Source organism: Cavia porcellus, unplaced genomic scaffold (genome assembly GCF_034190915.1).
Source record: "Cavia porcellus strain 051 isolate PalLab524CR breed Dunkin Hartley unplaced genomic scaffold, mCavPor4.1 scaffold_1, whole genome shotgun sequence".
Classification (NCBI taxonomy): Eukaryota; Metazoa; Chordata; class Mammalia; order Rodentia; family Caviidae; genus Cavia; species Cavia porcellus.
The window spans coordinates 64,621,951-64,635,899 of NW_026947484.1; the positions used below are offsets into that span (position 1 = coordinate 64,621,951).

At 37.9% G+C, this 13,949-nt stretch overlaps 1 long non-coding RNA gene across 1 annotated transcript; it reads right to left on the reverse strand.

The window, feature by feature from the left end:
* Positions 1-5,280: 5,280 nt before the first annotated feature.
* Positions 5,281-9,498, reverse strand: LOC134471295 (uncharacterized). Its single transcript, XR_010040657.1, has 2 exons — positions 9,032-9,498; positions 5,281-6,898 (listed from the first exon to the last, which is right to left on the reverse strand). It is a non-coding gene; the product is annotated as an uncharacterized LOC134471295 (long non-coding RNA).
* Between the last annotated feature and the right edge of the window lie 4,451 nt (positions 9,499-13,949).

Below are 13,949 nucleotides of genomic sequence, written 5' to 3' on the forward strand. Positions count from 1 at the left end.
TCCACAAAATGGAGGAAAGCACATTAGCTACTTTATTGCACACATAATGAAGCAAACTGAGCTGTTAGCTTTTTTCCAGTGGTAACTCAACTGTTCACAAAAGCTCTGAAGAATAAATATGCATTTCAGCAGTGTTACGGTTTGCGTTTGGATAGTCCCCTAAAGGCCATCCTTTGCAGTTACAGGAGTGGCTGAGTCTAGTGCTTGTGATTGGTTTGTTGTCTAGTGCAGAGATTGGTGGTGTGAGTGCTGCACCCCCCAGGATAGGTAGCTAGCATACAAAGGCGGTGGGCTCTTCCTTTTCACCCTTTTTGCACTTGTTGCTTGGGGCCACCACTGAATAGTTGCCCTTCAGCAACAGCAGCCTGCCTTGTAGCCAGCTGAGTATGGACTGAAACCGCCAAAAACTGTAAGTTGAACAAATTTTTCAATCCTTCATTTTGCACAACTATTTTGTCTCAACAACAAAAGAAAAGTAACCATGACAATCAGTATTTAAGAATTATGCCCTGTGTTTTTATCACCAAGTTTTGGAAGAAGGTAATACAAAATCTTGCCAAAGAAGAGCAGACTTCATGCCTTCAGGAGCATGCTGAAATGCTCCACAAGGAAGTAAAATTTAGTCAAACAATATTCATGAAATGTTCATTTAAATAGTCAGTTTCAATAATTGCAGATATTTTTGCAGGTTGAAAACAACCTATTTGACAATACTCTTTTTTGTGATATACCAAAGTATACTTTAATGAAAGAAACTGTATATCTTACTTATAAACCAGAAAGCATTTTTGAAAAGTCTCAAATGACAGCTAAAGAAAAAAATTACACAATAACCAGAGTTAAACCTTAAACTTCCTCATATAAAACATACATGGTGCATTTGTTAATGAAATAAACATCAACTATGTTAATTACAATTATATGAACAATGGAATAGGTTGTATCTGGCTTTGTTGGTTACTGATATTGTTGAAAACTTTCAATATATATCACTCATTTTCAAAATCTGTTCAAACATAATGGATAACCTAGCAAACACATTACACTGTGAAAAAGTCTGACATAAAAGTCCATCCATATATTATATGACTGTACTTGTATTTAATGTCTAGAACAGGCCCAACTATGGAGAACAAGTAGTAGATTAGTCACTCCCTGAGCTCTGGATCCTGAGGAGATTGGAATGTGATGGCTGAGGATTGTGGGATTTCATTCTCATTCGTGGTGAGGAAACTGATCTCTAGTTGAATTGCTGAAATGGTTACATAACTCAAAATAGAGGGAGTCCCTCTTTGTCCAGATTTCTGTTTTCAAGTGATATGTTCCATTATCTGTGACTAAGGACAGTGTGAAAATATTAAATTAAAACATCCATAAATATTTACAGGTTTTGCTGGGGATTTAGCTCAGCAGCGTAAGCACCTACCCGGCAAGTGCAAGGAAATGGGTTCGATATCCGGTACCAAAAAATCAAAAATCAAAAAACAAAAACAAAAACAAAAAAACAAGCAAACAACAAATCCCCCAAAATTCACAAGTTGTAAATTGCACTTGACTGTGGGTACTCTGGTGAAGTATTCCATCTATCATTCAATGTTTTCCAAGACACATCATACTTATCCTTTCATATAGTGTTCACACTAATCTACTCACCTATTAGCCTGCTCAGTTTTCAGATAAGCTGTCAGCACACAACAGTGCTTGTGTTCACAGAATTCTTTGCTTAACAATAGCCCCAAACACAAGTGTAGAGATGCAGAAGAGTTAGGAAGGCTAAAATGTGGAAGGGCAGATAATCGTCACACTCCGTAGCAACCCTGCAGGCATACAGGAAGACACAATGTGTGTGCAGTCTGGAACTCCTCTTGGGTTCACACAGCCAATGGGGAGTTGTGTTACTTCACCTGTGATTGAAGGAAAACTAAATTTACTAAAATGCATTGAATGGAAGATTTAAATTGGTGAATTGTATTATGTGAATAATAACTCAGTAAAACTGTTATCGAAGAAATATGATTTTTACTCCAATTCCTATATACAATCTACGAAACTTTTTCATTTAACTGTGCAACATTATTTGGGCTGACTCTAAGTGGTTTTTGCATATACGTAATGGATGGTTTACTACATTACAGATTCTGGGAAGACCCCAACGCATAATGTAGGTATGACTCTGACTGCACAAACCTATGATCAAATGCAGATACTGAGTTGAAAACAGGAAGTTCAAAGAGAGATATTTAGCCCAGGTTTGCAAGGAGCAGAGATTCCTGGATGGTGTAATATCTAAGTTAAATCCTAGAGGACAAAAGATAAACCAAGCCAAAAAAAATGACAAAGGTAACAGTCTAGCATTACAAATTCCGAATTTTAAGACTGAAGAAAATGCCAAGTGTGGCTCTAGTGGATCTTTGTGAAATTAATTATCTCAAGCTAGAAGACAAGGAAGATTTTTGTTTACCAAAGACCACTTTGCCAAAGTTTAGTGTAGTAGATAGAGTAGGAGACAGAAAGACAGCAGACAGGAGCTGGGGTACTCCTGCACAACCTAGGCCACAGGGATCATGAACTCTTCTAGAAAAGACAACAGAATTTGAAACAAGAGCAAGTCAATTTGATAATGGGTCCTCTGACCAGACTTGAGTGAGTGGAAAGTGATTATGAAGGGTAAAAGAAATGCTAGGCACAAATCCCATATTTTTTACTTATGCTCTCACGTTTTATAGCTAACATACTAAAAAATTTTAAAAGATAGTGTGGAGATTTCTAAAACTTCCCACTCCAATTTCTATTATTATTATTATATGTCAATGTGATACACTGATTACAATTAATGAAATGATATTAGTAGTTCATTATTGCCTGAAAGTCACAAGTATTTTCTTTTACAGCTCTGTGGATGTTACATAATGCATAGTTACATATCCACCATGCAATTTCATGCAGAAGAGTTTCTGTGTCCTAAAAATCCCTTTTGACTCCATTCTGTTCCATTAATCTATTTATTTCTTCTTTACAGTGTATCAATTGTTACAGATACGCTAAAGTTATGTAGAATCAGTGCCCCACTCTTCATTAGGATATTGTTGGTTTTTCTGAGTCTTTTGGCTTTCAGTACAAACTTTAGAATCAGTTTGTGGATGCTCACAAAATAACTTGCTGAGATTTTGATTGTGATTTGGTTGAATTCATAGATCAGGCTGGGAAAAATTAACACTTTAACTGTGTAGAATTTAACCTGACCAGAATCGTGGAATATCTCTTCATTTATGTAGATTTTTCTTTGCTTCTTTCATCATACATTTTTGAATTCTCTTGCACAGATTCCATTTATTAGTTTTATATAAAACTATTGTATCACTTATGATGCTAGTGGTAATGAGACTGTGTTTGTAGGTCAAAATTCTAATGGCTAACTGTCAGTACAAGAAATTGTCTTTGTACAATGATTTTGTAACTTGCAATCTTGTTATAAATGCTTATTAATTCCAAGTGGTTGCTGTTGTTTTGAGATTTTTATATGAAAATTCATATCATTGTGAAGAAAAATATTAACTTGTTCTTTCTTGACCAAAAGATGATCATTTTCTTAATTAACTAGGAGTTATAATAGCATGTGGAAAACACATGTTCAGAGACTTTCTTGCCTCATTTAAAACTAAAGGGGAAGTATTTAGTTTTCCACTAGTAAATGTGCTGATATTTCAATGATATTTGCCAAACTTAGAAAGCTCTAATCCAGTCCAAGTTTTCTGAATTTTTTTATCATGAATGAATCTTGATTTTGTCAAATTGTCTTTCTTCACCTATCTGCATGATCATTGGTTTTCTTTAGCTTCTGATATCCTGGACTGATTTATTCAGTTTTTCAGTGTTGAATGAACCTGGCATATCCCACTGGCCATGGCATGTACTTTGATATGTTATTAACCGCTACCTTTACGCATCATTGAAATCAGTTCATTAGCATTTTGTTGATGAATTTTACACTTCTAATAATGAAAGCAATTGATATACAGGTTGTCTTTCTTGTAATGTCTGTATTTGCTTTACTACTCTTATTTATTAAGCTATAAATGTAGATTACAGTTGGAAATACTTGGAGAAAAGATGTGTGTATGTGTTTGCTTGTGATTGTTCACTAATTTTCTCTGTTTTTTCCCTGTGTTAGGAACCATCTGTGAGTGAACTGTCTTTCCCAATTTTCTACCTATTCCTGAAGTTAAAACGGGAAAAAGGAGGAAAGAAGGAAGAGAAATTATATATATGCTCATTGAAAGAAAGGTTTGTGCTAATATTGTTTGGACAAGATTTCATGACTGCATCTTGTACTCCTTATACTCTTAGTAAATACTTTGAAGATGCCAATATGCAGTGTATTAATTATTGTTACTCTCCTTTTACTTTGTCTTGATTTTTTTTTTAATCTTCTCATTTTATAATAAAAAAGTAGAGCTACTGACACATAAGATTCCTGCAAGCTGAGACTCTGTACTGGGAAGAGTTTATTTTCCTAAAGCAGATCTGAAAAAAATAGAGACATCTTTCTGAATCCAATTTTTTAATGGATCTCTCTCTCTCTCTCTCTCTCTCTCTCTTGCTTTCACTCTTGCTGTCCCTCTCTTTCACACATGCACACACACACACACACGAACACACATGCACACACCCACAGACACACATGCATGCACTCACAACAGATAGAGGTCTACAGTTGGCTGTCTCTCTAGTAAAACTGCTTTATTAGAAATCCTCTAAAGATTGTCTCTCCTAGTCTTTGAATGACCAAGAAAACTTTATGCTCTAGATTCCATGGACTCCATTTGCTGGTTAGATGGTTACCTCTACAAACTTCAAAGTAGAGGGAAACAGTATTGTTTCATTGGAGACAAGTAATGTGCTTTGCTTGCCATGTCTGCCTTTTATCTCTTCTGCTTATCTGTACACAGATAAGTTCAAAAAGCTGGAGTGATTTTGCTGTTACATTGCTCCAAGTCAGTCATCTTAGTAGAATACTGATGCCACAAATACAAACTACATAATATGAGGTGTACCATAAAGAGTAAGAATTGCCCTCCCTAACTAAACATGGCATCAAAATGTAGGTGCGTATCAGTAAACTCCCTTTGGTGAACTTTGCCAGTGTGGGTGGGGGACTGCACTGCAGAACATGCATCTTATACCCTGAGTTCCGTTTTTACTCAGAGTTTTAGAAGTGCAGTGTACCACAGAAATAAATTAAATTCAACACACACAAATCACAACTCATAAAGCTTAGACAATAATAAAAAGAAAACAGCATTTACTGGGGGGGACTAAAAAGCAAACAAAAAGATTCAAACAAATTTCTTATAAAAGCAGATGATTAGAGTTAACATCTCAATTCAAATCACCTGAAACTTTAACAATGTCTCTTTCGTGCCCATTATGCACATTGTCATTGTGCCTGGTAATCGTTCATGTTGCCTGGGAAGATTTCAATCACAGCCCATTGTTGCTGCCTCCAGAATGTGAGAGGTGAGTGGAGGAAAAAGGGACTTAAATAATCTCAGCTCAGCGCTTTTTTCAGAGACCAGGGAGTGCTCTGAGAGGAGGGTGCTGAGGGTTCAGAAATCTGGACAAATAAAGTGAGAAAACAACAGTGCTGTGAATGATCTGTTACACTTTCTTTCAAAGGATTTTTCTCTTTCTACTTCCAAATTCTTATTTTTAACAACACTAAAGATTTCAAGAAAAGTAGTTAAACTCGATTTCTTTTTTCTTTTCACATACACAGCAACTGATTGAGCATGATTCCTAACACTGAGGTTACAACTGAGGGCATTACTGCAGAGAAAAGTATCATCTTTGGATTTTTTTTAAGGATCAGAAACAAATTCTCTTTTAAATGAACATAAGGGAAAATGATAGTGTCTGTTAATTAACTATACTACTTATTTCTTCTAGTGGAAATATAACATATATACTCCCAGATTCAGGACTGGCGATTAGTTATGAAGGATTCCTGCATTGCAATTCTGAATTTCAGAGACTGAGATAATTATTTTTTTTAGGTTGGATTAGGAGAATGCTACTGCCCAGTACAAGCTCGGACTTGATGTATACTGTATTGTGTGTGCGTCAGTGGGGTTGCAGGTGGTGAGGGGTGGATACTGGAGTTCTTAATGAGAGACACTCTTCTGAATCTCAAAGAAGGGGCTACAAGATGTGTAGATCCCCATGTATATTTACTCTAATTTAAAAATGCTAGTCTTCTCATCAAATAATTTAAAGGGTAGCATGAATCCTCTGGTAGACCATGTATTTTGCTCTGGTTTTATTTACCAAGAAGTGCAATAATGTCACAAGTACTGTTTGGCTCTCTGTTTTCTGTGCAATATAATTAAATACCAACACCTCACCAGAACTGCCACTACAGCATTGAGCAATCCATTCCCAGAGTTTCATGGAAGTGGAAGTTTTACAAAGTGATGTCTTCTTCCATTATGGTACCCAAGAAATGCAGAAAAGCAAGTCATTAGGAAAAACGTGGAATGAAGTGGTCCCTGAAGTGCTGGAATGCATTCTCGATCCAGGGCACAATACTTAGAGGACCTTTACAGTGTTCTAATGTTATATCCATAAAGTCAGCTTTTGCAGGGACTCAGGAAACAGTTCACATTTTGAAGATTCTGACTCCTAGATTTCTCTTAAAATGTGGAAAGAGAATCAGTCCCACCCTCATAACAAAAATAAAGTTAATAACCTGCAAAATCACAAATTCTTCAGCATCCATTGGTCCATTGGGAAGGCAGAGTCCTGAGGTTAACAATGTGGTAGAAGACAGCGCCTGTGGGGCCCTTGGAAAGCCAGCTCTTGTTCAACAGGGGCAGAAGTCAGACACTGTATGTCAGGTAAGCTGTAAGAGAAAATATAGCTAGTCACATTACAGACAGCCGAATACAGACTAGCATGAAAGTGCAAACAAGCACACTGAGAATTTGCAGCAGCACACAACCGCATCTGTATGAACATCAACAGTGACTCAAAGAAAGATTGGGAGCAAGGTGAGAGCCTGCCAAATGCTCTTCTGAGGGAGTCTGAGAAGGACAGACACCAAGCCCTAGCTGGACTCTGCCTGCGTCTCTCCCACAGAAGACAACTGTACACAGCAGCCTCGCTATGCTTAGGGCGTAGGTAAACCGCCACCACAGCTCAGGAAAGGGAGCAAGACTGTAGAGGCTTCTAGATGGAGAAAGGGCATAAACATATCCTGGTGCTAGACAGCAAAGTCCTGAGTGCTGTGGGAGATGTGGAGTCACTGCTAGGATCCTCTCAGGGAGACCCCAGAACTAGAGAGCCTGCTCCTCTACCCAGCCTCATCACCTAACTAACAGATGTTCACCAAGAAGCAGGGGCATGATACTGCTGGGACAATACCAAGGACAGGGAGAAGCACCCTCTCTGAGACATAAGCACAGCGGAGGAAGGAAAAAATGGAAAAGAAAATCAGAAACCTCCTGCCAACCAACCCACAGTGCACACAAGATTACAATAATACCAGCTACCTCAGGCCCTACTCTCCTATAGTCATCAGCTTTCACCAAATGTTTCAAGGCAGCTAAAGAACTTTAAAAAGTAGCACAATAGCAAGAGACAAGGGATACACATAACTAGATTCAGACATCATCAAAGCATTTGAAACATCAGACTAATAATTTAAAATAACTGTGATAACTGTGTTAGTTATTTTCCTGGAAAAGGAAGCAACATAGATGAACAGATGAAAGTTCAAAAGAGAAATGACAACTAGGAGACAGAAAATACCAAAAACCTTCAAAATAAAATGCACAGTAAAAAAAAAAAAAAAAAAAAAAAAAAAAAAAGATAATCACGAATAGATTTATCAGGCGATTTGTCAAAGCCAAGGAAATAATTAGTGAATTTGAAGATTTCAATAGAAATTACCCTGTACTAAACACAAAAAAATACAGAACCATGAAAAAAAAAGTATCATCTAAGAGCTGAGAGATAAAATCAAATTTCCTAATGTCCTTATAACCGCAAAGAGAAGTTATAGAACAGAAAAAAAGGAATACATCAAAGGTTTGTCATTGAAACTTTTCCAAAATTAATCAGTTACTATTCTTCAAAAATTAATCAGGTAACTTCTCCTACATTAATCCAAAATTTCAGAAAATATTAAACATAGAAAATGTCAGTCATACACATGTGTGCAAATGTATATACACGTACACAGCACTGTTAAGATCAGAAAATGTGCATTAAGAACAAAAATATTATTTTGAATAACAGGCACACATTAAATAATGACCTTACAAAAATATAGCAATTTTAAACATATACATAACTATATCAGACAGCAAAAATACTAGAACTAGAGGGAAAAGGAAAAGAGAAGCCTATAACTATTGTTGAAGATTTTAATGGTTATTTCAATAAAAATCAAAATACACAGAAAATTGACAAGGATATAGAGGATCCAAGCAACACTGCAATCGAACTGGCTTAACAGCACTCAAGTAAACTTTACCCAATGAAAGAATGCATATTATTTAAAGTGAACTTCTACCAAGATAGACGATATTCTGGGTCAGAAAATGAATCTTATCACTTCTAAAAGACTCCATGTTTTGTAAATTAAAATTTTCTTGGACTATCCACATGATAGACCACTAGAACCTTGTTGGCACCCTGCTGCTAACTTGCCTAAGGCAGAATCTTTTTTTTTTTTTTTTTTTTTTTGGTCTTTTTCCTTTTTATCGGTACCAGGGATCAAACTCACAACTGCCTGCTTGCAAGGCAGGCGCTTATGCCACTGAGCTAAATCCCCAGCTCCCCTAAGGCATAATCTTTAACGGAATTGTCCCACTTTGTAAGACATTAACAATGGCGAGGCTGATTTCACTCTGGAGGTAAAGGCCACAGCTTTAGAACCCACACAGCTGCCATGCAGATTGCAAAATAAGGCTATCATAAGTTAAAATAGGACCCTGCTAAATCATGGACTGTTCAGACTTTCCCCTCATACCTGGAAGCAAGCAGTAGCTTCACACTGCAGCTACTCCCTGCCCATTGGTACTGTTCACAGTTGCCTCAGACTGAAACACCACATCCACCAGGCAGGCTGTCAGGAAAGGAGCCGCTGGGCTATGCTGCGTACATGCTGCTGCCTATGCTGCTTCAGTGTTTCCAACACTTCAGCCATAGCCACCCTTGCTGACAGAATATTGTCACTTCAGGCTGATGGCAAACTTCTTACAGGAGGCTGACTGGCTGTTGTAAATTCACAGGCATCTTGCAGAATGTAGCAGGAAGCATATGTCTTGCTGTTAGTCTGCTTGCAGTAATGCCCTTAATTTTCTATTTTGTCTCTTAAAATGCAGAACACCCCATACTATTAAAGAAGGACTCAAAGCCTTATGTGGGATGAATGCATCCTGGGCCGTTGGGATTGATATACCCTCAGCAGGAGGCCAAGGAAGCTGCCGCTCCATCTCTTCTCATTACCCAGTCACATGCATGCACGCCTGACTTCTTGATTAACAAGCCCTTATGTTTGAGGGATTTAAATTTAGAGCAATATCACCACAAGCCTACTGAAGCCCACACACATCAACTAACTCTGTGACAGCCTGGGAACGCCAGATAAAGGACAAACGTATCCATGGTGAAGGACCTTCTCATTCCAGCCCACCTGATTAGTACAATCCAAACAATTTGCACCCCACAATTATGCTGCAGTTTACTGCCATCTATATAATGGTGTCAGGGGTTGAACTCAGGTCGTTGTTTATGCTAAGTAAGAAGCCTAACAATAAACTGTGTCCCCAATTAACTTTGGAATCGGGTACCCTCACTCTTCTTGAGTTATCTCGTAGTCCTGCGTACCTTCGTATCCTTCCTCTGGAGGCCATGGTGCTATGGTACTCAGGATGAGTGAGGTGTAGTTCTCATTCACTGCTGAGTGGTGAGGGGAGAGAGACAGAGCCAGCCTCCCCTTTCCTGCCCTTCCCTCCATACCCATCCCTTCACATTCTCCAATAGGTAAGACTGCTGCAGTTACCTGCCCCATCACACAGATTCGGTCACATCTCAGCTGTACTCAGGATTGCTAGAAAGGATGTCAGTACTTACAAAAATGTTATTTAAGGAGTGAAATTTTTCTCTTTATCCCTTTTTGGGTTTTGACATTTTGCACTCAAAGTTATATCGGCGTGGAGACTGAAGACATATTCCAAGCAGGTCATGAAGTTTAATTAACCTTTTATCACATTCAACAACTTTAAGTTACATGATCTTGACTGTGTCCTCTAAATGTAACAATGCAAGTTCGGCGTCTCATTAATAAACATGACAGCATTTATTAACACTGCCTTGTAACTAAAGTAAAACTTCATCAATTCAGATCTCAAGGAACCAGAAGCAATCAAGCTCGACCTGAACAAGAACAAATTATCTGACATCATATTTTAGCAGCAAGAGAGCTGAGAAGCTAAACAACGCGCTGCTCCTGCCAAACAGTCTTGATTGCCTGTCACTGCGGACGGAGTTGGCAGCGTACGGATGAAAGGTTAATTTACTTGGGCTTATCCAACCTCTTCCTCTCTTATTGACAAATAACCAAGGTCATTAATTGAAGATTTGCAAATCAATTTTAATGAATTTGTAGCTCCTGATATCATGTAACTTAAGCTACAAATAAAATAATATATGAGATTATCCAGGCCAAAACATTCCATTTATCATTATTTTTATATGACAGCATCATCATTTAATATGTATGAATTTAAAGGTCTAAATTTCTTGCATCAAATTTCTAAGATCAATCTTTACTCATTTCTCCATTTACTCACTCATCAATGTCCCTTCTTCCCTTCTTTACTACCTCACTCTCCTCCTCCCTCCCTGCCTCTTTCCTTCCTTCCTTTCTTCTTTCCTCCCTCCTCCCTTCCCTCCTTCTGAATATAGCCTTTGTGAATAAACCATGTTGAAGCATTTTTAGGTACAAAGTACTGTAAGAAATATCATTTATGTCTTTTTTGTGTGAAATGTGTTCTTATTTTAATTTCTTCATTTGTACTAATGTTGGACATCCACACTGAGAACGTGCTAGTAACTAAGACAAAAGCAGCTGTTTTTTATTTGATATACTGTACATACATCATCACAATTAAATCTTACAGTAATCCTCTAAAGAAGATATTTTTATCTCTACGTTACAGGAATACAAATCTCCAAGAAAATTCAGCCACTATTGTTAAATGTCAGAATTTTCATCCAGTCTCTTTGCAATCCAAATAATCTATAACACTTCTCTATAAAGGAAAATCTGTGAAAGATTGACATCTTTCTTCCACCGTGGGTACTAGTTTATTGTTGCTGTTATTCTGTATACTGACTTTATTATAGAATAAAAGTTCTTTTCTTTTTCTTGTGTTCCTTCCTTTCTTCTTGGACTAGCCATGCCTTTTATCTTCTATAGTACAATGCGTTTCAGTATCTAGAGGCTCCTGACCTTGGAGGTAGTCAGCTCACTTCAGAATGAGCCGATTTATAAAAACAGTACACAACTCACCCATGAACGTGAATGCACCTGCAGTGGTACCATCCAGTCTTGATCGTGAACTTGAGAAGAGATCCTGGATTGAGCTCTCACTCTCTGAGCTACAGTTTACTTTCCCTTCCTCCAGGGTCAGTTACTAGACACCATAGATAGCTTTCTGACTGGAGAAAGCTGGAGTACTGTAATTCAAATTAGTCTGAATTCTAAATGTGCCTTCCCTATTTCCTATGGGGAAATGACAGTACATGTTTCTGTCTCCAAATCCTCCCTCTCCTTCTGTTTCCTGAGTGTCGGAGCCTGTGTCTGCCTGTGAGTGCCCTGTGGTGTGATGTGATGCCCTCCTGGGATCGGTGTGTGTTCTGTGTCTGTTATCTGTGTCTGTTAATCTGTTAGTCTTATTGTGACTAAATAAGAAAACCTGGTGAAACTCCTCACTCCTCTCTCTGTCTCTCCATCCTTGGAAAAGAAATGTCCTTCCCTAGCTCCTTCCATCCCTCCTTCCTTTCTTCCTTCCCTTCACTTCTTTCTCATTTTCTTTCTTCATCTTGCACTTAAGAAATATGTAGAAAATGGTAGCTATGTAAATGAACTGCTAACAAATTAGTAAAGTGTACTTTCTTGGCTGCACTATGTACAATAAATTTTAACAAAATGAGTACTATGGATTTTGAATAGACATATGTTCTTTCATATTTAATGATTCTGAGTGTGAAGAAATACTTCAAAAATTTCCCTTGAGCTATCTAAACTTTAGATGAGTGGGTCACTCTTTAAATACCATTAATATTTTTAGAAATAAGGGAAAATTATTCATCAGAGCCATCATACAACAGCATATGTTCTCTCCTTCTTATTAACTATAGGCAAATACCAAGTTTAAATGTAAACTTTGTTTGGCTGCTAAGACAAAATGTGGGTAGAAAGTGTTGAATCAGTGCCAACATGACTCCACACTTAATTTAGAAAGGTTAATGAACAAAAGGAGCTTAAGTCAAGGAACCCAAAGATAAATTAGCATTAAAATATTTCTTATACCTTAATAAAAGCCATTTCTAAATTGTATTTTTTATTCATTGCAGAGAATATATATGAATTCTATTTTATTTGAATTTCATAACTTCTTACGTGTTTATTTTAGCTTTTGCAGTTCATTTTAATAATTTTCTGCTATATAAAAGTTGTAATGCAATCCTATTTTTATTTTATTATTTTAAGCTTTCTATGTTGTCCTTACTTAGACCATCACTTATGTTTTAATTTCCCTACCTCCTATTTTGCTTTGCTTGCTTGCTGCTTATCAGCCTTTTCTCCTGGAGAAATTGCCCTCAACCCCACACCATCTCCTTTATTCACTTATAAAATTTGCTTTGGCCACTTTCCACCTACCAGTAATCATTGACAGCTATATCGATATAAGGATGACAAAGATAATTTCTTTTTGTAGGCGATGGAAAGAAGAATGGGAAAACAATAATTAACTGAGGCCAAATGTGAGCACTGTTGTAGAAAGAATAAATAGCAGATGCTAAGTGAGAAGAGTGGACGGCGCCCTAGACAGAGGGAGGAGTCTCGGACATTGCACAGAGGTGCCTGTTAGGGCATCGGGGAAGCAAGGCGTGTTTCCAGGGAGATGAGGATGGACAGCGCACCCATGACCAAGTTACGGGAAATGTAAAACAGTGAAAGGTCAAGGTCGTCCTAAGATGTAGCAGAAGGTAAGCTCAGAAGGGCTGGAGTACTACCTACCCTGCTCACCTTCTTCAGGCCGGTTCCTCAGTTCCTCTTCCTTGTCCTGTGTCACAGACAGCCGATGTTTTGCACTGCCTCTTTACCCTTCTTAACACCTGGGCTTCTGCTGGGATTCAGTGCTGGGTTAGCACTGGCAGGAGACTAGGAGGCTGCAGTCAGGAGAGTGTAGTTACTCAGGCTTCCTAACACAGAGCAAGAGTCTTCCGTGGTAGCCACACGTGCCACTATGGTGGGCTCCCTGGACAACATCTCCTCCAAGTAGCTGATGCTCACAGGGCTCCAGGAACTTCTCCCCTGCCTCTTCTCTGATCTCAGGGACACTGCTGACTCCCCACTGCTGGGGGTTCCCAAGTTTCTGTCTGTTCAAATCCTAGCTGCACCTATTCAGCAGTATTTTCAGTAAACAAATTGCAGTTTACTCATCTGAGTTAAATTTGTTTTCTTATTTTCACCCTTACATGGTAGGAAAAGTTTAATCATCAGTTACTCTTAAAATATCAATTCAAAAAAGTTTTGATCAGATTCAATATAATCTTGGCTTGTAGTATCTATTTGTACAAATCAGAAATAAAAAAAATCAGTAAAAGTGTAGTAGGAGATGGGAAAAATGATAGCGTTAAGAATTGCTGAATAC